This window comes from Triticum urartu, unplaced genomic scaffold (assembly GCF_056163025.1).
Source record: "Triticum urartu cultivar PI428250 unplaced genomic scaffold, HENAU_Tu73 scaffold2, whole genome shotgun sequence".
NCBI lineage: Eukaryota > Viridiplantae > Streptophyta > Magnoliopsida > Poales > Poaceae > Triticum > Triticum urartu.
Genome location: NW_028260368.1, coordinates 11,672,970 through 11,698,319, shown reverse-complemented (window position 1 = coordinate 11,698,319; position 25,350 = coordinate 11,672,970). Strand labels below are relative to the sequence as shown.

The 25,350-nt window shown below is 35.1% G+C and overlaps 5 non-coding genes across 5 annotated transcripts; 2 read left to right on the top strand and 3 right to left on the bottom strand.

The window, feature by feature from the left end:
* The first annotated feature begins 3,051 nt into the window (after positions 1-3,051).
* TRNAS-GGA (transfer RNA serine (anticodon GGA)) lies at positions 3,052-3,138 on the top strand. The gene has a single exon. It is a non-coding gene; the product is annotated as a tRNA-Ser (tRNA).
* A 1,223-nt stretch (positions 3,139-4,361) lies between these two features.
* On the bottom strand, positions 4,362-4,434 carry TRNAT-UGU (transfer RNA threonine (anticodon UGU)). The gene has a single exon. It is a non-coding gene; the product is annotated as a tRNA-Thr (tRNA).
* Positions 4,435-6,097: 1,663 nt separating this feature from the next.
* Positions 6,098-6,170, top strand: TRNAF-GAA (transfer RNA phenylalanine (anticodon GAA)). Its single transcript has one exon. It is a non-coding gene; the product is annotated as a tRNA-Phe (tRNA).
* A 16,648-nt stretch (positions 6,171-22,818) lies between these two features.
* TRNAW-CCA (transfer RNA tryptophan (anticodon CCA)) lies at positions 22,819-22,892 on the bottom strand. Its single transcript has one exon. It is a non-coding gene; the product is annotated as a tRNA-Trp (tRNA).
* A 139-nt stretch (positions 22,893-23,031) lies between these two features.
* On the bottom strand, positions 23,032-23,105 carry TRNAP-UGG (transfer RNA proline (anticodon UGG)). The gene has a single exon. It is a non-coding gene; the product is annotated as a tRNA-Pro (tRNA).
* Between the last annotated feature and the right edge of the window lie 2,245 nt (positions 23,106-25,350).

Here is a 25,350-nt window from a genome sequence, read left to right as displayed (position 1 = left end):
AAAGATTAGGTGCCTAACGGACATTGTTTATCTTGAAAAACAAATATTTCTCGACGTAAGAAAAAAATCTTTTTATTTTTAATTTAAGAAACTAGTGTATTTTTTTTGAGGGCATAAGCTCCTATCTATATCTACTTTCCTTGAGCATAATATAGGGTTTTTTATTTGATTCTAAATTCCAAGATAACTCATTAGAATTATTAATAAGATGGTCCTAATATATTAGCAATATTTAGATTGCCCCCTCTTTTTATTCACTTTATTACTTCTATTCTAGACCCTATCCCTATGGTTTATTCTTATGAAATATCATATAAAATAGAAGGTATAAGAAATGGATATAATGAAATTCTTGATTCGATCTTACGACCTAATTTATTTGATTAATGGATCAACAACCAAACCACCCATTTTATGAAAAAGAAGGAGCATGGTCTTATTCAAATTCAAAGCGCTTCGTAATCTTCAACCAGTTCTGTGCTTCAATATAATTTCCCGGAGTAAGCGCTATAGCTTGTTTCCAATATTCAGCAGCTTGATCAAACCAAGCTTCCGCAATTTCCGAATCACCCTGTAGAATGGCCTGTTCTCCTCCGTCGGAATAGGAAGTCCTTCCCTTAGAACCGTACTTGAGAGTTTCCTACCTCATACGGCTCAGAAATTGCTATCTGAATTTCCCCTATCTTAACTGAATTCGATTTATCAAAAATCGATCCAATTTGTTCTTGGGTTAAGCAGAAGAAATTAATTACCTAAGTTTCAAACCCTAATTTTTATCAATAATCAGTTTGATCTTTTTTCCCACCTTCAGAAGAATGAAGCATAGATAGATATAGAGCCTTCGTTCAAATTTTCTGAGAGGTAACTATCCCGGTTTCATATATGAAATCTCTATAGAATCCTTGAAAAAGACTTTTTTCATAAGAAAGAAAAAAGAACTTACTATCTTTGGGATCTGATACTACACCGCTGCTTAATCCCTTAGTGGATCGGCTCTATTACATAAGCGGATTCCTAAATTTTGCCCCATATCATGGGATAAGTAAGCAGTTTTTTTTAGTTGTATCGACCCAGTCGCTCACTAATTGATCTTTACGGTGCTTTCTCTATCAATTTGAGAAACTTTATCCATAGAGTAGTAGTATAGGCCATACTTTCTTCGTTTTTTGATTCTCGTGAAGTGTCCTTCCTTCCTACAGCTGATAGGGAAAAATCGTTGTTTTTACGATCCCTATGTAGAAAGCCCTTTTTTTCTAGTATTTACTAGAAAATTTGATCCTCTCTTTTTTTTTTTTCTTTCTATAGTGGAGATAGTCGCACGTAATGACAGATCACGGCCATATTATTAAAAGCTTGCGGTAAGAAGGGGTTTCGTTCTAGTGCCCGGAAATAATATTCCAAAGCCTTTGTATGCTCTCCATTGCTTGTGTGTATAAGGCCTATGTTATAGAGTATATAACTTCGATCATAGGGATCGATTTCTAGTCGCGTAGCTTCATAATAATTTTGCAAAGCTTCCGCATAATTTCCTTCGGATTGAGCCAACATCCGTTACGGTCGTTCATTCTATTCAAAAAATCTCCGTTCCAAAACCGTACATGAGGTTTTCATCTCATACGGCTCCTCCCTTCTGTACATAATAGTACTAAGCGAAATAATCTATAGAATCAAAATAGAATTAGTCCCGTCTCATTATGAACCGAAAGGGGCTGGTATTTTTCCAAGAAATCTCTAGCCAACCTTCCCACAAGAGGTTTTTCTTAACACCAATGAATTCTATTAATGCTAGAGGAAAACGATAGCTCCAATAATTTCTTTGTTCTCAACGCCTCCTATTTAGAGGAATTAGCTACTTCAACGATCTTTGATGGTTATAGGGGTATCCAAAGTACAAACCTGATGGTTGTTTGTTATCCCAACCATTCTTCCCAGCCCTGATACCGATCAGGAAAGGGGTAATTTCTAACAAAGTTTTTTCTCTTGTTGATTCCTATTTCTAGGTGTAGTGCTTTTCTCCCCTATGCTGCCTACGGATACTAATAGAGTAGGATTGGCCTGTAATCCATACCATACCATATCCTGTAGGTGTAACCTTTCGCTCAATACTCAAATCTACAATTGAAGTATCTGAGCCGCATCAATCGAGGATACACGACGGAAGGAATTGTTAGTTCGCCTCACCTTCCCGAAGCGTGGGTTTGTTTGCTTTACAAATTTGGTTCTCTCTATGCCAACCCCCCTCTCTTTTTCGTAAGACTGAGGTATAGGTAGGGCTAAAAAAAAGCAAAAAAAAGAGTCAAATCGCACCATCTCTATAATAAGTAAATGCCTTTTTTTCTCCTGAGGTTGTCGGAATTATTCGCAATAAAATATTGGCTACAATTGAGGAGGTCTTATCAATGAAATTTCCATTTCCACGGGATCTAGGCATAATTCCCAACCCATTCTATATAGAATTGTTTTCATTCCTTCACAAAATAACATAAAAACAAACACATTCGATTCTTATAATTATAAATAGATTGATCCATATGCTCTACTCTAAATCCATATGCTTTAAATGGATAAGAGAGATATGGATTTTCCGCTCAGCTCAAATTGTATCCTTTTCCTTCTGCTTGGACACGAAGAGATATGAAATATTTGACTAAGACTGGATTTCATTCCACTTTCCTATTTCTGAACAACAACTTATGTTATCAACTATTTCGTGTTTTCAAAGTTATTAATTGTCTCATACCCTATTTTTGATTTCGATAGTATGGTGTAGCGTATCTTATGCAAACGGAATTCTAAGGTTTCTTTATTTTATTATGCAATAAGAAGAATTCTTCCATTTTCTTTTTCTTTAGTTGCGGGAAAACCCAAATTAAAACTTTTATTTTATAGCGAGCGCAATTTCTAGTAAAAAATCCTGTATCCTTCCACTTAGATCAAAAGGAATTTTTCCAATAGAACTATGGAACCCCCGAGTGGTTGCGGTTGTACCTGTACTGCAGGAATAAGAAAACTCGCTATTCACTCAGTTTATTTTCCATAATAAGTTATGTAGGAGAGATGGCCGAGCGGTTCAAGGCGTAGCATTGGAACTGCTATGTAGACTTTTGTTTACCGAGGGTTCGAATCCCTCTCTTTCCGTTTTTCTTAATTCATCAACGTTAAGGATCACAATGTATCAAATCAAATAACAATTTTTTTCCAGCAATAATATAATATCTTATATTATCTTATTTTGATTTAATAGAAATTAGAAATTCTCTATAGCAAATTACTGTGGTATGTAAAATACACATAGAGGAAAAAAGAAAAAAGGATCCTAATCCTAGGGTTAATCAATTTTAGCTAGTTGATGGGAAAATACAAATTAATGGTAATGGTCTTAGGGCGATTTAGTTCGGGGAAAGGGGAAGGGGAAGAAAATTCTATGAACCTTTCCTTTTTTCGTTAAGTTCAAGTCTGACGAGAGTAATATTCTACAACTAACAACTCATTTATTTTGAGACCGACCCACTTCCTATCTAGGATTTTATTTACTAGTCCTTTATATTCCAACGTGTCAATCGCCAAATGCTTTGGCAATTTCCCCGGGTTCCGATGAAGCAATATAATTTTGAACCAGACCTTTTGATCTTTGGTTATCTTTCGTAGTAATAATATCTCGGGGTTTGCAACGAAAACTTGGTATATTGACTATACGACCATTAACTAAAATATGTCTATGGTTGACTAATTGGCGGGCCCCAGGAATGGTTTGAAGCCATACCCAATCGAAAAAGGATATTATCCAAACGCATTTCAAGTAATTGTAGTAAAACCTGGCCTGTTGACCTTTTTGCTTTTCCAGCGATATGTACATATCTAAGTAATTGTCGTTCTGTCAGACCATAATGAAAACGCAATTTCTGTTTTTCTTGAAGACGAATACGATATTGCTCCTTTTTCCCAGAATTGAATTTTTTTTTAAGATTACTTCCGGATTTAGGTGTTTTTCTAGTGAGTCCTGGTAAAGCTCCCAGACGGCGTATTTTTTTTAAACGAGGTCCTCGATAACGGGACATGAAGACTCCTTTTTTTATTTTATTGAAATTTCATTTTACACAATTAATTTCATTGTATTTACATTACAGAATACATCGAAATTAAAACTGAATTAAACTACAGGATAAACAGAGTAAAATCAACTAAAGTACCCCAAAAAATGGAATTTCATCAAAAATCTTTTTTTTTTTGTATATATATTATTTATTTTATTGTTTTGTATCTAGCAAAATTGTAAGGTAAAAAACATAAAAGATCCTGGATTCTCCATTTAATTCGGAAAAAAAGAGATTCTTGTTCGTAGAACATCGATAGAGAAAAAAAGCCGACTATCGGATTTGAACCGATGACCCTCGCATTACAAATGCGATGCTCTAACCTCTGAGCTAAGTGGGCTTACATAACGGAAATAGTGTAACAAATAGAAATAGGTATAGTATAGGAAATCCGTAAAATCTCAGATATTAGTTATTAATCTTAGCTATTAACTAGTTCTAAATTGAAGTTATACTTATAAAAATAAAAAAATACTAAAACTTCTTAAAGATAAAGTTAGCTTGATATGCTTAACCTATAGGATATTAAAAATAAAATTATAGAATTTATTGGTATTTTCATTCGATCATTATAGACTTTATTATTTGTTAATAATTTGAGGATTAATATTTCACTAAGGGGAACATAGAGTCAGAGTAAATAAAATTGCTAATTCTGATTAGAAAAAAAGAATAAATATCAAGCGTTATAGTATAATTTTGAATACTATAAAAAAGTAAGACGGAGGTGGGGGAGATAAAAACTTTTGGATATATTGATTCGGATTGAATTGCAAATACATCAAGGATAGAATCAATTCAATTCTGAATTGCAATAAGCAAGCGAGGTCTCTCAAATAGAGTCGAACTGAACTGCTAGACTACGTTGAGTGATGAACTCAATGATTCAAAAAAAAAACTAAGAGATGGATGAAATTACACAAGGAATCCTGGTCTCAAAGAAGAGGGAAATGGGGATATGGCGAAATCGGTAGACGCTACGGACTTGATTGTATTGAGCCTTGGTATGGAAACCTGCTAAGTGGTAACTTCCAAATTCAGAGAAACCCTGAATTAAAAAAGGGCAATCCTGAGCCAAATCCGTGTTTTGAGAAAACAAGGGGTTCTCGAACTAGAATACAAAGGAAAAGGATAGGTGCAGAGACTCAATGGAAGCTGTTCTAACGAATCGAGTTAATTACGTTGTGTTGTTAGTGGAATTCCTTCTAGTTCTAAATTAGAGAAAGAGGGGGTTTTATACCTTATACATTTAATAAACACGTATAGATACTGACATAGCAAACGATTAATCACAGAACTCATATTATATTCTAATTATAATATAGGTTCTTTATCTTTTTTAAAAATGAAATTAGAAATGATAATGATTATGAAATAAAAAACTCATATCATAATTTTTTTTTTTCATTATTGTGAATCCACTCCAATCGAATATTGAATAATCAAATTCTTCAATTAAAATCAAAGTTTTCGAGATCTTTAAAAAGTGGATTAATCGGACGAGGACAAAGAGAGAGTCCCATTCTACATGTCAATACTGACAACAATGAAATTTCTAGTAAAAGGAAAATCCGTCGACTTTATAAGTTGTGAGGGTTCAAGTCCCTCTATCCCCAAATCCTCTTTTATTCCCTAACTATACTATATTATTATTATTTATCCTCTTTTTTTTTTTCTTTTTATCAATGCACTTTTTTTTCTTTTTATCAATGCAATGGGTTTAAGATTCATTAGCTTTCTCATTCTACTCTTTCACAAAGGAATGCGAAGAGAACTCAATGGATCTTATCCTATTCATTGAATAGATTTCTTTTTTATTAGAGTATCGGCAAGAAATCTTGGTTATTCACTCTATTTTTAAGTTTTATTTAAGTAAACCATGCACAATGCATAGGACTACCCCCCCCATTTTCAAATTTAAAATTTGAAATACTTTAATTAATTTTTAGTCCTTTTAATTGACATAGATACAAATACTCTACTAGGATGATGCACAAGAAAAGGTCAGGATAGCTCAGTTGGTAGAGCAGAGGACTGAAAATCCTCGTGTCACCAGTTCAAATCTGGTTCCTGGCAGAGAAAAAAAAAAAAAAGATCCACCGAATAGGTATTGATCCAAATACCTCGAGATGGATTGTGATACATATTCATTAATAATATTTATTCATCTAAGTGGATAAATCTATAATATAAATATAGAGGCACTTCTTTTTCTTTTAAAGAAGTTTTAAAATATATCTTTTCTTTATGATAAAGAAGGGGGTGAGATTCCCCTTTATTTTTTTGCGTTTCTTAATTTTGTATTCCGCTATTCCGACGAATATTTTTTTAGTCTTGCTTATCTTTATCTTATCTTATTTTCCTAGTTGTGCTAAGTAATGTGCGCGGTACAAAGTTCCTGGTAGAGAACTTCTTTGAGTCATCCTATTTTTCTGTTCATATGAAGGAAATTAATATGCGATTTTCAAAATAGGGGAATCCAAATGAAACCCTTTTTTTGCTCAGTCTATCTGGAATGCTTTTGTATAATTAGGAATTAATTATAAATAGGTATTCCGTTTCATCTAGGAAAAGAACCTAAAAATATTCCTTGACTTGAATAAAATCTGGAGTTGTGTTGTATAAGTGAGCATGAATTTCTTATCATTCAATGAGCATCTTGTATTTCATAAAAATTGGGGGTTATATAATCCTTACGTAAGGGCCAGCCTATCCAACTTTCAGGCATTAGGATACGTTTAAGGCGCGGATGATTATCATAAGAGATTCCACCATATCATAAGATTCGCGTTCTTGAAAATCGGCACTTCTCCAAATCCAGAAGACAGACGGAATTCTAGGATTATCCTTTTGGGCAAAGACTTTTATGCAGACTTCTTCTGGATTATCTATACCATATTGTATTCTCGTAAGATGATACACGCTAGCTAAAGATCCACCGGGTGCTACATCATAAGCACATTGGGAGCGTAAATAATTGTAACCATATACATATAAAATGACAGCAATGGAATCCCAATCCCCTGCTTTTATTTGTAAAGTCTCTATTCCTCGGTGATCAAAGCCCAAAGATCTATGAACCACCTCATGTTTGACTAGCCAATTAGATAACCAACCCTGCTGCATTGTCTTCATCTCTCCCTCTTTGTATAAATATTTCACATTTCGGATGCAAGTTTGAAAGATTGCCCTGCTTTTTATTTTTCTACACAAAAGAGCCCCTCTCCTAATTCACTAATTTGTAGGAAGGTACTGAACTTTTGGATTTGAAAAAAGTTTCAGAAGATATATCTAATGTAGATGGTGATTGATAGAGCAATTCTTGCTCATAAGTTCCTGTATGAGTACTGCGCCTAACATAAAGCTTGTGACTGGTAGTAAAACATCTATTTTATTTTGAGATAGAGTTTGATCCTCAACTATTTCTCGCGATATCTTCTTACGAAGTTTTGTTAGGGCATCTATAACTGCCTCCGGTTTAGGTGGGCAGCCCGGCAAGTAGACATCCACAGGAATTAACTTATCAACTCCCCGAACAGTACTATAGGAATCCGTACTGAACATTCCCCCTGTAATAGTACAGGCTCCCATAGCAATGACGTATTTTGGTTCAGGCATTTGCTCGTATAATCTCACTAAAGAGGGAGCCATTTTCATTGTTACCGTACCGGCTGTTAAAATTAGGTCTGCTTGCCTAGGACTTGATCTTGGTACCAATCCATAACGATCAAAGTCGAATCGTGAGCCTATTAATGAAGCAAATTCAATGAAACAACAACTGGTACCGTATAGAAGGGGCCATAAACTGGAGAGTCTTGACCAATTCGAAAGATCATTTGGTGTAGTTGAAATAACAGAATTGGAACTTGTTTGGTCAAGTAAGGGAAACTCAATCAAATTCATAACTGTCTCAATAGAATCTTTTCCTTCTTTTTTTTTGTCTAAATATTCAGTTAAGACCATTCCAAGGCTCCTTTTCGCCATGCATAAACTAAACCAACAACTAAGATAAGCACGAAAATCAAAGCTTCGATAAAAACGGATACACCCAATACGTCGAAACTCATTGCCCAAGGGTATAGAAAGACGGTTTCCACATCAAAAACAACAAAAACGAGCGCAAACATATAATAGCGTATTCGGAATTGTACCCAAGCCCCTCCCATGGGTTCTATACCCGATTCATAACTAGAAAGCTTCTCTGGTCCTTCACTAACCGGGGCTAAAAGTCCTGAAATCGAAAATGCCAAAATAGGAATAAGGCTTGCTATTATTAGAAATGTCCAAAAAATATCATATTCGTGAAGCAGAAACATAATGTACTCCCATTAATGTGGAATAGGCGGAACTTAAATTAGTCAATTCAATTCAGCATTGTCAATTTATCCAGAACTTCTCTCTTTTCCTCGGTGAAACAAGAATCTTTTTTGTTCAAACAAAAGCGCTTAGTTTAAGTTTAGCCTTTGTTTCCTCTGTGCTGCATCTTCTTTAAAGATTCATCCAATGGAATCCCAACTCCCTTTCTTTTGGATTTCCATTCTATTTAGATATGGTGTATGTAGATCTAATTCTTATATAAAGAAAACTTTCTCGTTTCACTTTGTCTCGCTTTCTCTAGAATCTCTAGAAAAAAGAATAGCTCTATCCTTTATTTAATATTTAATAATAAAATAATAAGAGACTATTAAATAAAAATGAGAATACTACTAAATTAGAACCTAATTAAGATAGTAGGACTAATCTATGCAGTATAATTAATGAGAAGTAATACTATAAAATAAAAATAAAGAACTCTATTTCAGAACTATGAGACAGAATATTCTGTTTTCTTATTTACTCTTTACTTTATTTTTTCTATTTAAAGTTGATCAATTTACATAATGTATCTATAAACAAAGTAATAAATATACTTAAAACAAAGTAGGAATTCGCAAAATGGATAAAATCATTGCAGTTATTATAGGGAAGTCTAGAGATATCCTATTTGAAGGAGGACGGGATTCAAATCAGGGAAAGGATCCTTTCTTCTATTGATTTGATAGAAATTCGTTTTTCTTTTCCTGTCTGTATGATTTTGATTTTCGATGAATGAGCCTTTGGTAATGCTTTTATCTCTATTCTATGTCGCAGGCGCCTATCCAGTCTATAAACAAATACTAATGAGAAAATGAAAACTATACTAAACTAAAGAAAACATAGGATAGAGATCCTAAAATCTAAAAAAGGGCATATTAGGGCTATACGGATTCGAACCGTAGACCTTCTCGGTAAAACAGATCAAACGGATTATTATCGAAATGATTTGAACTGTTTCAAAGACCCAACATGCATTTTTTTGCATTGGGCTCTTTCATAAACTGATTTAAAGATCAGTTAGTCCACCATAGTTTTTCTTTACGGAAAGATAATGAGATGGCTCCCTGTGCTCTGATTGATTTTTTGTATTATGATCTATCTAGGAGCAATACCAAAGTGTTTCAAAGGAGGATTACCTTGACTTAGGTCTGCCTCCGGTCTAAATTAAATCAACCTAAGTGAAATGGAGTCTCTATCGTTCCACTGCAAGAGTTAACTATGAGACTTCATACACCTTAAAGTTCATAGAACGAAAAGAAGTTTTTTGGAGGCCCTTATCCTCATTACGCCTAGCATTTAGTGGGCTGGATATTTACCTTATCAACTAGCAAATCCATAAGGGTTCTATTTGATTAGGCACCTGAATTGGCACCTGAATCGGACTGAACCGACTGTTTGTCAGGCTACTGTTCTCCTATTCTCTCGAATCTATGAAGTAAGACATTGATTTTGCAATAAGATCGATTATGTTCATTGCATAATAAGCTCCTTTGAAAAGCATTGGCGCACGTGTAAACGAGTTGCTCTACCGAACTGAGCTATAGCCCTTATCAGAGATATCTTAACATATAGATAATTTCTTGTCAAGATGAATATTTTCTAATGCCAGAGGATACCCCTTTGATCTGTATCTGTTTAGTATTTAGTTTAGTATTTAGTATATAACAGACCAATAACAGAGCGGTATTGCTTAGAAAAGGGATTCAATATATAATCGATCGAAGTAATGGGTCTTCCTTTGTGGTGATAAATTGCCTACTTAACTCAGTGGTTAGAGTATTGCTTTCATACGGCGGGAGTCATTGGTTCAAATCCAATAGTAGGTAAGTAGGTAGAAAAATTACTAGATAGCATTGGACTTACTTCGCTTCGCTATCTAATAACTTTTTCTACCCCTCTTCCCTTTTTCTTTGTATCAACTATAAACCACTGGATTGTCTTCAATTGGATGGGGGAATCCAATTGACAGCCTCGATTCGTATCCTAGCTCGTCTGAGAGCGAGCTTCGCTTCAACCAAATCTTTCGTACCCTCAGCTTTACTCAAGTTAGCTTCGGCTATTTCAAGTGCCTTTTGAGCTTCTTCCGGATCAATATCACTACCCAGTTCCGCATCATTTCCTAAAATGATGATCTCATTATTAACTATTCTCGCAAAACCGCTCCACAGAATCGCTGTTAACCATTGGTCGTTGAGGAGGCGTATTCTCAAAGGACCCATATCTACTGCTGTGTTAATGGGGGCGTGGTTTGGTAATACGCCAATTTGGCCACTATTAGTGGATAAAATGATTTCTTTCACTTCACAATCCCAAATAATTCGCTTAGGAGTCAGTACATAAAGATTTAATTTCATTTCTTCGATTTGTTCTCCTCTTCTAAGGTTATAGCTTTCGTGCTAGCTTCATCGATGTTACCCACCAAATAAAAAGCCTGTTCAGGTAGGCCGTCTAATTCTCCGGAAAGGATTAGTTGAAATCCCCTAATAGTTTCCGCAAGAGCAACATACTTTCCTGGAGAACCAGTAAAAACTTCTGCCACAAAGAACGGTTGTGATAAGAAACGCTCAATTTTTCTTGCTCTTGCTACAGTTAAACGATCCTCTTCCGATAATTCATCCAAGCCAAGAATTGCGATAATGTCCTGAAGTTCTTTGTAACGTTGTAAAGTTTCCTTAACTCTTTGCGCAGTTTCATAATGTTCGTTGCCAACGATCCGAGGCTGTAACATAGTCGAGGTTGAATCTAAAGGATCTACTGCTGGATAAATACCCTTGGAAGCTAATCCTCTGGAAAGTACGGTAGTAGCATCCAAATGTGCAAATGTTGTGGCAGGGGCAGGGTCGGTCAAATCGTCTGCAGGTACATAAACTGCTTGAATCGAAGTTATAGATCCCTTTTTAGTAGAAGCAATTCTTTCTTGCAAAGAACCCATTTCTGTACTAAGAGTAGGTTGATAACCCACTGCGGAGGGCATTCTCCCTAATAAAGCGGATACCTCTGATCCTGCTTGAACAAAACGAAAGATATTATCGATAAATAAAAGCACGTCTTGCTTATTAACATCTCGGAAATATTCCGCCATAGTTAGGGCAGTTAAACCAACTCTCATACGAGCTCCCGGTGGTTCATTCATTTGGCCATAGACTAGAGCTACCTTTGATTCCTCAATATTTTTTTCATTAATTACTCCGGATTCCTTCATTTCCATATAAAGATCATTTCCTTCACGAGTCCGTTCCCCTACTCCACCGAATACGGATACGCCCCCATGAGCTTTAGCAATGTTATTGATTAATTCCATGATCAGTACTGTTTTACCTACTCCAGCCCCCCCAAATAGTCCTATTTTTCCTCCACGTCGATAAGGAGCTAAAAGATCGACGACCTTAATACCTGTTTCAAAGATGGATAATTTCGTATCTAACTCGATAAAGGCAGGCGCAGATCTATGAATAGGGAACGTTGCACTACTATCTACAGGACCCAAATTGTCAACAGGCTCCCCAAGAACGTTGAAAATTCGTCCGAGAGTAGCTCCACCGACCGGAACACTGAGAGGAGCTCCCGTGTCAATCACTTCCATTCCTCTCATCAACCCGTCCGTAGCACTCATAGCTACAGCTCTAACTCGATTATTTCCTAATAATTGTTGTACCTCACAAGTCACATTAATTTGCTTATCGGCAGTGTCTCTACTCTGGACTACCAAAGCGTTATAAATATAAGGTAACTTGCCTGGGGGAAAAGTGACATCCAGCACGGGTCCAATAATTTGATCGATACGACCTGTACTTTTTTCTTCAATTGTGGAAACCCCGGGAGGAGAAGTAGTAGGATTGGTTCTCATAATTATCACATAATTAAAAAAAAGGAATTTGTCGAAATTTTTCTTTTTTTATTGTTGAATAATGCCAAATCAAATCAAAAAAAATCCAAAAGTAAAAAGGAAATGAATTAGTTAATTCAATAAGAGAGAAAAGGGGACCAGGACTTGATTTCGTTGCCCAAGCGAATCCCATTCAATCGTTTACTCATGGAATGAGTCCATTGGAAAGTTCAATCAATCTTTTTTTTCATATACATTTTGCCTTTTGTGGAGGATCTGTGCCTACTCTACTTTCCTATCTAGGACTTCGATATACAAAATATATACTACTGTGAAGCATAGATTGCTGTCAACAAAGAATTTTATTAGTATTTAGTTAGGTATTTGCATTCAAAATAAGAAAAGAGAACTATTAAGAACTTGTAAAATAAGGATTAGGAATTAATTTGGGTTGCGCTATATCTATCAAAGAGTATACAATAATTATGGATTTGGTAAATCAAATCCATGGTTTAATAACGAACCGTGTTAACTTACCATAACAACAACTCAATTCCTATCGAATTCCTATATTGGAATTCCTATAGGATAGAACATACACAGGGTGTACGCATTATATATGAATGAAACATATTCATTAACCTAAGCATGCCCTCAATTTTCTTTAATGAGTTGATATTATATTAATTGAATATCCTTTTTGTTTTACGAGATTTTTGCTAAAGTTTCATTTACGCCTAATTAACATCGAGTAGACCCTGTTATTGTGAGAATTCTTAATTCAAGAGTTATAGGGAGGGACTTATGTCACCACAAACAGAAACTAAAGCAGGTGTTGGATTTCAAGCTGGTGTTAAAGATTATAAATTGACTTACTACACCCCAGAGTATGAAACTAAGGATACTGATATCTTGGCAGCATTCCGAGTAAGTCCTCAGCCTGGGGTTCCGCCCGAAGAAGCAGGGGCTGCAGTAGCTGCCGAATCTTCTACTGGTACATGGACAACTGTTTGGACTGATGGACTTACCAGTCTTGATCGTTACAAAGGACGATGCTATCACATCGAGCCTGTTGCTGGGGAAGACAACCAATGGATCTGTTATGTAGCTTATCCATTAGACCTATTTGAAGAGGGTTCCGTTACTAACATGTTTACTTCCATTGTAGGTAACGTATTTGGTTTCAAAGCCCTACGTGCTCTACGTTTGGAGGATCTACGAATTCCCCCTACTTATTCAAAAACTTTCCAAGGCCCGCCTCATGGTATCCAAGTTGAAAGAGATAAGTTGAACAAGTACGGTCGTCCTTTATTGGGATGTACTATTAAACCAAAATTGGGATTATCCGCAAAAAATTATGGTAGAGCGTGTTATGAGTGTCTACGTGGTGGACTTGATTTTACCAAAGATGATGAAAACGTAAACTCACAACCATTTATGCGCTGGAGAGACCGTTTTGTCTTTTGTGCCGAAGCTATTTATAAATCACAGGCCGAAACCGGTGAAATCAAGGGGCATTACTTGAATGCGACTGCGGGTACATGTGAAGAAATGATTAAGAGAGCTGTATTTGCAAGAGAATTAGGGGTTCCTATTGTAATGCATGACTACTTAACTGGGGGATTCACCGCAAATACTACTTTGGCTCATTATTGCCGCGACAATGGCCTACTTCTTCACATTCACCGTGCAATGCATGCAGTTATTGATAGACAGAAAAATCATGGTATGCATTTCCGTGTATTAGCTAAAGCATTGCGTATGTCTGGGGGAGATCATATCCACTCCGGTACAGTAGTAGGTAAGTTAGAAGGGGAACGCGAAATGAAATGACTTTAGGTTTTGTTGATTTATTGCGCGATGATTTTATTGAAAAAGATCGTGCTCGCGGTATCTTTTTCACTCAGGACTGGGTATCCATGCCAGGTGTTATACCGGTAGCTTCAGGTGGTATTCATGTTTGGCATATGCCAGCTCTGACCGAAATCTTTGGGGACGATTCTGTATTACAATTTGGTGGAGGAACTTTAGGACATCCTTGGGGAAATGCACCTGGTGCAGCAGCTAATCGAGTGGCTTTAGAAGCCTGTGTACAAGCTCGTAACGAAGGGCGCGATCTTGCTCGCGAAGGTAATGAAATTATCCGAGCAGCTTGCAAATGGAGTCCTGAACTAGCCGCAGCTTGTGAAGTATGGAAGGCGATCAAATTCGAGTTCGAGCCGGTAGATACTATTGATTAACTAGATAAAACTAAAGATAAAGAAGGTATAAATAAAAAAGAAACGAAATAAAAAGAGAAAAAAAATCAGTTATGAAATGCAGTAATTCTTCTTTATTCTTCTAATTGATTGCAATTAAACTCGGCTCAATCTTTTTTAGAAAAAAAAGATTGAGCCGAATAAAAATAGATCATGATATGATCATGAGACTTGACAAATTGAGATTCGTCTATTCTATATATCTAGAATATATATATTAAGGTATAATACAATAAAGAAATACAAATAAAATAATAAAATAATAAAATATAGTATTATCATATGATAATGATAATGGAATCAAATACGCAGTATTTACAGAAAAAAGTCTTCGTTTATTGGGAAAGAATCAATATACTTTTAATGTCGAATCGGGATTCACTAAGACAGAAATAAAGCATTGGGTCGAACTCTTCTTTGGTGTTAAGGTGGTAGCTGTGAATAGCCATCGACTACCTGGAAAAGGTAGAAGAATAGGACCTATTCTGGGCCATACAATGCATTACAGACGTATGATCATTACCCTTCAACCGGGTTATTCTATTCCACTTCTAGATAGAGAAAAAAACTAAAGGAGAATGAATGAAAAAAGACATAGTTTGGAAGTTAGACCTTTTTATAGGACTCTCTTTCAATTTCAAAAAAGAGGACGTTTGAAACTTTTAACAGGCGTAATCGTGAGTCAACAAGTGACTCGAACTGTGTGTAAAAAAGAAGCATTTTTTTTTTTTCAAAATGCTAGAACTAGATAAGGAAGTTTTCTATAACCTTGAGAAAAAGGATAAAAAGGTAGTTTTTTTTTAGTTTATGACTCCGATCAAGAGCGAGAAATCCTTGATTTGGGATTGGACATAGAACCTGGACCCATCGTAGAGACGTTTAGTTCAAAAGAAAGGATCGTATCCTGATGGTAAGAATTATACTTTCGTGGAAATACAGCGCTATAGACTTCAATGCGGTAGAGTAGACGTTTTGTTTCTAATTTTTCTGGACCAAACCTCCGCTCCGACCCAACGATACAATGAATTTTTTCTGTTCATATTCATAAATAAAAAAGATTCGGAATCGCAATGCTACTATATGCGTCCAGAGGAGTATTTGGAATAATATTCTTCTATAATCCATTATTGCGGGGGGTCTTACTAACAGGGCTTCGCTGCACGGACAGGTCTTCGTCGAAAAGCTAACTCCACCCGGCATTTTCATACCCTTTCTTGGGTGGTATATCGCCTTTTAAAGTCTAAGAGGGTAGTAGGGGATCTATAGTAGGTAAGATAATTTGCCCTTTGATTTTGATTGAATATACTATTTTTCCGCCTTTACCACGCATTATTGTATGCGCTTCTAGAGAAGTATGTATGCAGGAAGTAAATTCTAACCGCTTTCTTTTGAATCCAATTTCAAATTAGATTAGAAAGATAGAAAGGCCATGAGGATGGGAAAATCAAAATAAAATCTTTTTAATTAGTTCTCCTTTTTTGGAATTTTCTTATTATCCTTTCATTTTTTTTACAGAATATTTTCAAACTAAAAATAAAAAATACAATACAATAGTCAATATTCCTTATAATAGATATACTTAATTATATCATAAGAATCTTAAGATATTTTTCGACTAGATAGAAATAGTAAATTTGAATTGAGACACCTATTCCATGACGGATTTAAACTTACCTTCTATTTTCGTGCCTTTAGTAGGCTTAGTATTTCCGGCAATTGCAATGACTTCTTTATTTCTTTATGTGCAAAAAAATAAGATTGTCTAGTATTTTTTAGTGTAAGTAATATAATATGGTAGGGTATGTGGCTTTTTCTACACACACTTTCTACACACAAATGAAAAACGGTTATGGATGCGGATATAGGCTACGAGCATAAATGCATGAATATGCAGAGCCAGGTATAGCGAGTTTTATTTTATTTATTTTAATTGAATCAACGAATATTTTTTGAATAGAAAGTCAATGTATCTAACCTATTATTTCACAGGAGTACTAGTTGCTGAAGGCGATTTCAGAATCAAAAAAAGTAAAGTCAAAATTATTTAGCTTATTCTCTCAATTTCAATCGACCGCTGCTGGATTTAGTATATCTAATATGAATTGGCGATCAGAACACATATGGGTAGAACTTCTAAAAGGTTCTCGAAAAAGGGGTAATTTTTTCTGGGCCTGTATTCTTTTTCTAGGTTCACTAGGATTCTTATCGGTTGGATTTCCAGTTATCTTGGTAAGAATATTATATCTATACTTCCATCTCAAGAAATTCTTTTTTTTCCGCAGGGGGTCGTGATGTCTTTCTACGGAATCGCAGGCCTATTCATTAGCTCCTACTTGTGGTGTACTATTTTGTGGAATGTAGGTAGTGGTTATGACCGATTCGATAGAAAAGAGGGAATAGTGTGCATTTTTCGTTGGGGATTCCCTGGAATAAAACGTCGCGTCTTCCTTCGATTCCTTATGCGGGATATCCAATCAATTAGAATTCAGGTTAAAGAGGGTCTTTATCCTCGTCGTATTCTTTATATGGAAATCCGGGGCCAGGGGATCATTCCCTTGACTCGTACTGATGATAAATTTTTTACTCCACGAGAAATTGAACAAAAAGCTGCCGAATTGGCCTATTTCTTGCGCGTACCAATTGAAGTATTTTGAGGTATCTTTTTTGAACTGAGTTGAATGAAGAAAAGAAGAATTGGAAGAAGAAAAGTTTTCTCAACACAGGGAGGAAGTCCCTTCTAAATTGGATTTGTTATTGTAAGGGGATTTTTAAGTATTTATCTAAAGGAAGGAACAAACGAGGATAAGAGAAATTTGCTTTTAATTTTTTTTTATCCAAGTTAGATATATCGCATACTATTCTTCCTTTTTCATCCGAAAGGGCTTTTTTTTTATTCTATTTCACTATTTCATTCCATCTAGATCTAAGAAAGAACCCAATGCACTGAAATTCCACTAATAACTAATATACAAAAAAGAAGAATAGATACAGGGTATCAAACCTATAGAGTTTTTGCTTCAAAGAAATAGAAATATCATGAAATAGAAATATCATCATATAGAGTCAGGGAATGGAATAGAGTCAGCGAATGAAGCATATTCATTAACAACTCCATTTACAGATCAAAAATGAAAAAAAAGAAAGCATTGCCTTCTTTACTATATCTTGTATTTATCGTACTTTTGCCTTGGGGGGTCTCTTCCTCATTTAACAAATGTCTGGAACTTTGGATTAAGAATTGGTGGAATACCAGGCAATCCGAAACTCTCTTAACTGATATTCAAGAGAAAAGGATTCTAGAAAGATTCATAGAATTAGAAGAACTTTCTCTCTTGGACGAGATGATAAAAGGGAAACTAAAGACACATGTACAAAAACCTCCTACAGGAATACACAAGGAAATAATACAATGGGTCAAAATAAATAATGAGGATCATCTCCATACCATTTTGCATTTCTCGACAAATATAATCTGTTTGGCTATTCTAAGTGGTTCTTTTTTTCTGGGTAAAGAGGAACTTGTCATTTTGAATTCTTGGGTTCAGGAATTCTTCTATAATTTAAATGACTCAATAAAAGCTTTTTTTATTCTTTTAGTTACTGATTTTTTTGTTGGATTTCACTCCACCCGTGGTTGGGAACTAGTAATTCGTTGGGTCTACAACGATTTTGGATGGGCTCCTAACGAGCTTATTTTCACTATTTTTGTTTGTAGTTTTCCAGTAATTCTAGATACATGTTTGAAATTTTGGGTCTTTTTTTGTTTAAATCGTCTATCTCCTTCGCTTGTAGTCATTTATCATTCAATTAGTGAAGCATAAATTCATTTGATCTCCCGATATTAATATTAATCAAATTAGCAAGCATCTTTTTTTAGAAAGAAAGCCCTTTTCCATTTTAGCAAAATTCTTTCTATTTATACCTACTTTAAGGTATTCATCATTGCAGTACAACTGTTGCAGTAGAATGACAACAGATTCGTGTATAGGGAACTAGATTAGCTTAGCTACCTATCTAATTTATTGTAGAAATTCTGGGATCTGCGATTGGACATGGAAAATAGAAATACTTTTTCTTGGGTAAAGGAACAGATAACTCGATCGATTTCTGTATCGATCATGATATACGTAATAACTCGGACATCTATTTCAAATGCATATCCCATTTTTGCGCAGCAGGGTTATGAAAACCCACGAGAAGCAACTGGACGAATTGTATGTGCCAATTGCCATTTAGCTAGCAAGCCCGTCGATATTGAAGTTCCCCAAGCTGTGCTTCCCGATACTGTATTTGAAGCAGTTCTTCGAATTCCTTATGATATGCAATTGAAACAAGTTCTTGCTAATGGAAAAAAGGGAGGGTTGAATGTAGGTGCTGTTCTTATTTTGCCCGAGGGATTCGAATTAGCGCCGCCCGATCGTATTTCCCCTGAGTTAAAAGAAAAGATAGGAAATCTTGCTTTTCAGAGTTATCGTCCCGATAAAAAAAACATTCTTGTGATAGGCCCTGTTCCCGGTAAGAAATATAGTGAAATTGTCTTTCCCATTCTTTCCCCTGATCCTGCTACGAAGAAAGATGCTCATTTCTTAAAATATCCCATATATGTAGGGGGAAACCGAGGAAGAGGACAGATCTATCCTGATGGTAGCAAGAGTAACAATACAGTCTATAATGCTACGTCAACAGGTATAGTAAGAAAAATACTACGTAAAGAAAAGGGGGGGTATGAAATATCCATAGTTGATGCATCAGATGGACGCCAAGTGATTGATATTATACCTCCCGGACCAGAACTTCTTGTTTCAGAGGGGGAATCCATCAAGCTTGATCAACCATTAACAAGCAATCCTAATGTGGGAGGTTTTGGTCAGGGGGACGCAGAAATCGTGCTTCAGGATCCATTACGTGTCCAAGGCCTTTTGTTCTTCTTCGCATCCGTTATTTTGGCACAAGTTTTTTTGGTTCTCAAAAAGAAACAGTTTGAAAAGGTTCAATTGTACGAAATGAATTTCTAGGTCCCGGGATTTCTTACCATCAAGTTGGTAAAAAGCCTCGATTTATTGGCAATTGCTAGAATTATCTATGATCTATTTTGGAAATCCTTTTTTTGTTTAGACTGCTTTTTGTTTATGAGATGTCTGGAATTCCTTATTTATATCCCATGCAAAAGAAGAGAATCCAAGGCAAAGGCGAGAACAATCAAATTAAAATTTCTTCTTTTTCGGAGGGATTGCAGGTCTTCTTAATCGTCTATTCGGCACAAGAAAAAGCCTTTTTCTTGTGCCGATTCTTCTTGTATCAAAATAAGAATCCTTTTTCTTCCTAATTCGTCAAAGATTACTATTTCTTCTTTATTCGGGTCTGTCTCTTGGACCTCTTTTTCTTTTGCTTAGGTTTAGCCGAGGTAGTGGACAAACAGAGGGGAAGAAAATATGGCGGGGGAAAAATTTCTTGTGATTGTGAGCAAATTGCTTGGCTTGTTTAATTAAGTTCAACTTCAAATTTACAGAAATTTTGCAAAAAAAAAGTAAACTCTTCCATTGAAGGTTTTTTTATTTTTAGGCTAGTTGAATAGTTTTGATTAAGGTTTTATTAGTTTATTACTCGAAACTAAATCAAGGATTTTCAGGATACTTCCTTCGTGGAATAAGATATTGGATCCTCGAGTGATCTCTTTTTCTTGTTGCTTCATAAGAGTGAATCGAATAGATTCAATTCGCGTTATAAGAGTAAAATAAAAATTCCGCGGGTCCTTTCCGCTCTAATCAGATAAAGGGGGGTAAGGACCCGCTAAGCTCCTACTTTTTCATGTTTACAATCTGGTCCCTCCGATTACTATAGAGATGAACCCAATCCAGAATATGAACCATAAAAGAAAACACCTACTAAACCAATCACAGCAATACCAGCTACAGTACCTATCAGCCAAAGAGGAATTCTTCCAGTAGTATCGGCCATTTCCCCTACTTTCCTCCACATTTTATCAATTGGTCATGCTAGAGACAAAAACAGTCATGGGTAGTTATAAGGATGGTATCCTTCCAAATGGGATAAGAGAATTCTTATTAGTCTCTTTCTTTCTCTCAATTGAAGAAGTAATTGGAAAATAAAACAGCAAGTACAAAAATGAGTAATAAACCCCAGTATAGACTGGTACGATTCAATTCAACATTTTGTTCATTCGGGTTTGATTGTGTCATAGTTCTATAGTTGGAATTTGTTTTATCGTTGGATGAACTGCATTGCTGATATTGATCCCAAGAAAAAAACAGTAGGTACAGCTAGTCCGTGAATAGCCAGCCATCGCACTGTAAAAATAGGATAGGTTCGATCTATGGTCATTGAGGGCCTCCTAAAAGGATCTACTAAATTCATCGAGTTGTTCTAAAGAATCAAAACGGTCGGTTATTAACGGAATTCCTTGTCGGCTTTCCGTGAAATACTCGTTTGGCCTAGGACTTCCAAACACGTCATAAGCTAAACCCGTACTGACAAATAACCAACCCGCAATGAATAGGGAAGGTATAGTAATGCTATGAATAACCCAGTATCGAATACTGGTAATAATATCAGCAAAAGAACGTTCTCCCGTGCTTCCAGACATGCTGAACTCCCAAAATTTTTGTACATTCAAAAAAGGAATTGATTCCGTAAAAGATGGGATCGACCAGTAAATAGAAAATTACTGATATTTCATCCTTGTGAGATTGTCAATTTTGTACCAAAGGTGTATTTTGAGTATACCGAATTAGTATAGCTATCCTTCCTATGGCACAGCAATCTGGTTTTGCCTGGTTCCGAAACATAATTACTTTTTTATTTTTTTTTTGTCTATAGGTAAGCTATATGTTATTCAAGGCATCAATAGAAAACCCCATTTTTGTAGGTTCTACTTACTTTTCATTGGCTTCGGAATAATAGAGTAATTCGGAATAGCAGCCAAAATCTTGGGAAAATCTAAGTTAATGATCAATAGGTTTGGATAAATAATTTAGGAAGGATATTCTCATACTGACACAATACAAGGACAAGTATATGTGAAATCTATCCTTTCATAATTCGTAATTCATCCTTGTATTGTTTGTTGGATTAGGTCTAACTTTCTTGACCAAACTGCGAGCGCGGAACTTTACGAGATGAAATAGGGAAAGACAGAAGATAGAATAGAACTTAAAAGGATAATTGAAGTGACTCGTCTTCGAATCTACTTTGGTTGGAGTTCGAAAAAGGAATAAAAATAAAGTAAATTCAAGGAAGAGCTTTCTTTTTTTTTTTTTTTTAACAGCCCCTTGGCAGGTCGTGGAATGCTTTTGTTCTCCTCTTATTCCATATGGAATACAATCAGTTAAAATAAGAAGGAATAGGGGAATATTCGATCGTTCACTCCAAAAAGAGGGTCCTATTGAAAAAGAAATTATCCAAAATAGAAAGAAGTTTTTTTTTTCAAATTCAATTGTTTATTTATCTCTTATTCAAAAATTTCCCTGAAAATTGAATTTCTTTTTTTCATTCAATGGGGTTAGATGATCTAGTTCTTAATATTATTACTTTACTCAATTGACAAATTCCACAACAAATCTCTTGATTCGGAATTAGGGACTCATGTATCATCTGATGAATCCACTTTCTTTTACACTTCTGTATCTTACTCTATCTTGTTTTTTAGTATTATCTAAAATAACTGATGAATTATGAATTTTCCATAACTTAGGTAAATGCTTTACCAACATATGTAGTGTAGTAAAAAAAAATAAATGGAATTTAACTCTTTCATGCTTACTTTAACTAGTTATTTTGGTTTTCTACTGGCTGCTTTAACTATAACCCCAGCTCTATTTATTGGCTTGAACAAGATACGCCTTATTTGAATTGACTGAATAATTATAATTCAGAAAAGAAAAATCTTTCTTTGGGATTCCTGGCATTCTACGACTCTTTTCCAGACTAATTAGGAATTCTTTTCTTGGTCATTGAGATTCGTGGATAATTTAGAGTACTATTTAGGGATAGATCGTACCTCTTTTTTTATCCCCTCGAACAAATCGAAATGATTGAAGTTTTTCTATTTGGAATCGTCTTAGGCCTAATTCCTATTACTTTAGCGGGATTATTCGTGACTGCGTATTTGCAATACAGGCGTGGGGATCAGTTGGATCTTTGATTGAGTCATTTTTTTTTTTTGATTGACCTCCTCCAGACCAGAGAGGAGGTCAAATTGAAATTGGAGTTACAATTCAATTTTGTTAAGTTATTTTACTCTGCTTCGACATAAAATAGATGGAATCACGCTCTGTAGGATTTGAACCTACGACATCGGGTTTTGGAGACCCGCGTTCTACCGAACTGAACTAAGAGCGCTTTCATTCATTCAAAAAGAAAATCTTTTTCTATTCCTAATGTATCTCACGTACGTATAGTCTCCACAAATTCAAGTTATACCCACTTTACTTTAATTGATCTCGTCGCTACTGCCTATAAAGAAGAAAGAAGTAATAGGTAGGGATGACAGGATTTGAACCTGTGACATTTTGTACCCAAAACAAACGCGCTACCAAGCTGCGCTACATCCCTTTTCCAAATTAAATTGTTGTACAATGCCATTGTACACAATTCCTGTCTTCTTTTCCACATCATAATTTTCTTCTTCTTTCTTTCTCTATCTATATATAGAACCCTCGTGTCATTTCTTCTTTTTGGTCTCATATAATTAAGGAATTATATACATATAAAATCCAATATAATTTCGCCTATAAAAGAAGGATTACTTTTCCTTGGTAATATATAGGAAGAAGGGGTCATCTTTTTCTTTTTTAGGGATAGGAAAATTTCGTCGATATGGTTCATTTTATATATAGCATAACAATCTTGGGCAAGAGTTTATGATCATATATGTATTCCAACAAGGAAGGAGGATTTTCAATGCGGGATATAAAAACATATCTCTCTGTAGCACCCGTGCTAAGTACTCTATGGTTTGGTGCTTTAGCAGGTTTATTGATAGAAATTAATCGTTTATTCCCAGATGCTTTGTCATTCCCTTTTTTTTAATTCTAGTTATTGCTATGGGAGGGATAGATTTCTTCGTGATATGACAAAATTTGATCCTTTTCAATCTTTTTTTAGTATCGGAAGGAAAAAGAAAGAAAAGATGGATTGGGTTGAACCTCAGAGTCATTAAAAATTTGGTAAACCCCATTTTTGAAAATAGAAATTCAATTTAAAGGGGTACCCAAGCTAAATAAGGCCTCAGAAATCAGAGCATAGAAAAGGCGGGGCTGGCTAATTAAATGAAAGGATTTCGAACCAAAATCTTTGCTAATTCGACAAGGATTGTATTCTTTAATTATTTCTCTATTTTTTATTACTTAATTAAAGAATAAAAAAAAATTATTCTAATGAATTTTATTCTTCTTCTTCGGATTCAAAATAGAAGAATAAAAGAATAAGTAGAAGAATTAAGTTAAGTCAATCCAAAAAGAAAAGGAGGTTCATGGCCAAGGGAAAAGATGTTAGAATCAGAGTTATTTTGGAATGCATCAGTTGTGTTCGAAAAGGTGCCAATGAGGAATCGACGGGGATTTCTAGATATAGTACTCAAAAGAATCGCCACAATACACCCGGACAATTAGAATTCAAAAAATTTTGTCGTTATTGTCGCAAGCATACGACTCATCACGAAATAAAGAAATAGGAACATCGTGTGTTTGATCTTTCCAAACAACAGAAAGAGTAAGAACTTCATATTTAATATATAAAGAAAACATAGTATAGAATACAAAATACAAATCAACTCATCTGATTTCCGGTAGATATTATTTCATATGTATAGAGGGTATTCATATACTATAATATGAATCAAATAAGATATGGATCAAAGAAAAACTACTTCTTCTGGATCCTAAATTAATAAAATAAAGAAGTGAATTTTCAAATTTTCAAATTTTAAATAAGGAATAAATCATGTATACATCTAAACAACCTTTTCTTAAATCTAAGCAACCCTTTAGTAAATCCAAGCAAACTTTTAATAAATCCAAGCAACCCTTTCGTAAATCCAAGCAAACTTTTCGTAAATTCAAGCAACCTTTTCGTAAATCTAAACAACCTTTTCGTAGGCGTCCCCGGATTGGCCCGGGAGATCGAATTGATTATAGAAACATGAGTTTAATTAATAGATTTATTAGTGAACAAGGAAAAATATTATCGAGACGAATAAATAGATTAACCTTGAAACAACAACGATTAATTACTCTTGCTATAAAACAGGCTCGTATTTTATCTTTCTTACCGTTTCGTAACTATGAGAACGAAAAGCAATTTCAAGCCCAGTCAATTTCAATAATTACAGGTTCTAGACCCAGAAAAAATAGACATATTCCTCAATTAACGCAAAAGTACAATTCCAATCGAAACTTAAGAAACAACAACCAAAATTTAAGAAACAACAACCGGAACTTAAGTTCCGATTGTTGATGTTTTATTCGAATTCGAAAGGGCCAGACCTATATATATTATAAAGAAAGTAATCCAGCTCGTTGATTCCTACCACTTAATCTTAATTTATTGTATCTTCCCGGAGTTCCCTCTCCGGGAATTCATCTTTTATTATTCCAGTATATTACTTTATTTATACCTTTAATTGATGATCTTTATTTTATTGGAAATCGTGTAAAGATTATTTGGATTTGATACAGCTACTTGTGCAAGCATTTTACGATTAAGAATCAATTTCTTCTTGTACAGGTTGTGTATTAATTTACTATAACTATCGAATACTTTATATACCCGCGTTGCTGCGTTTATCCGAGTGATCCAC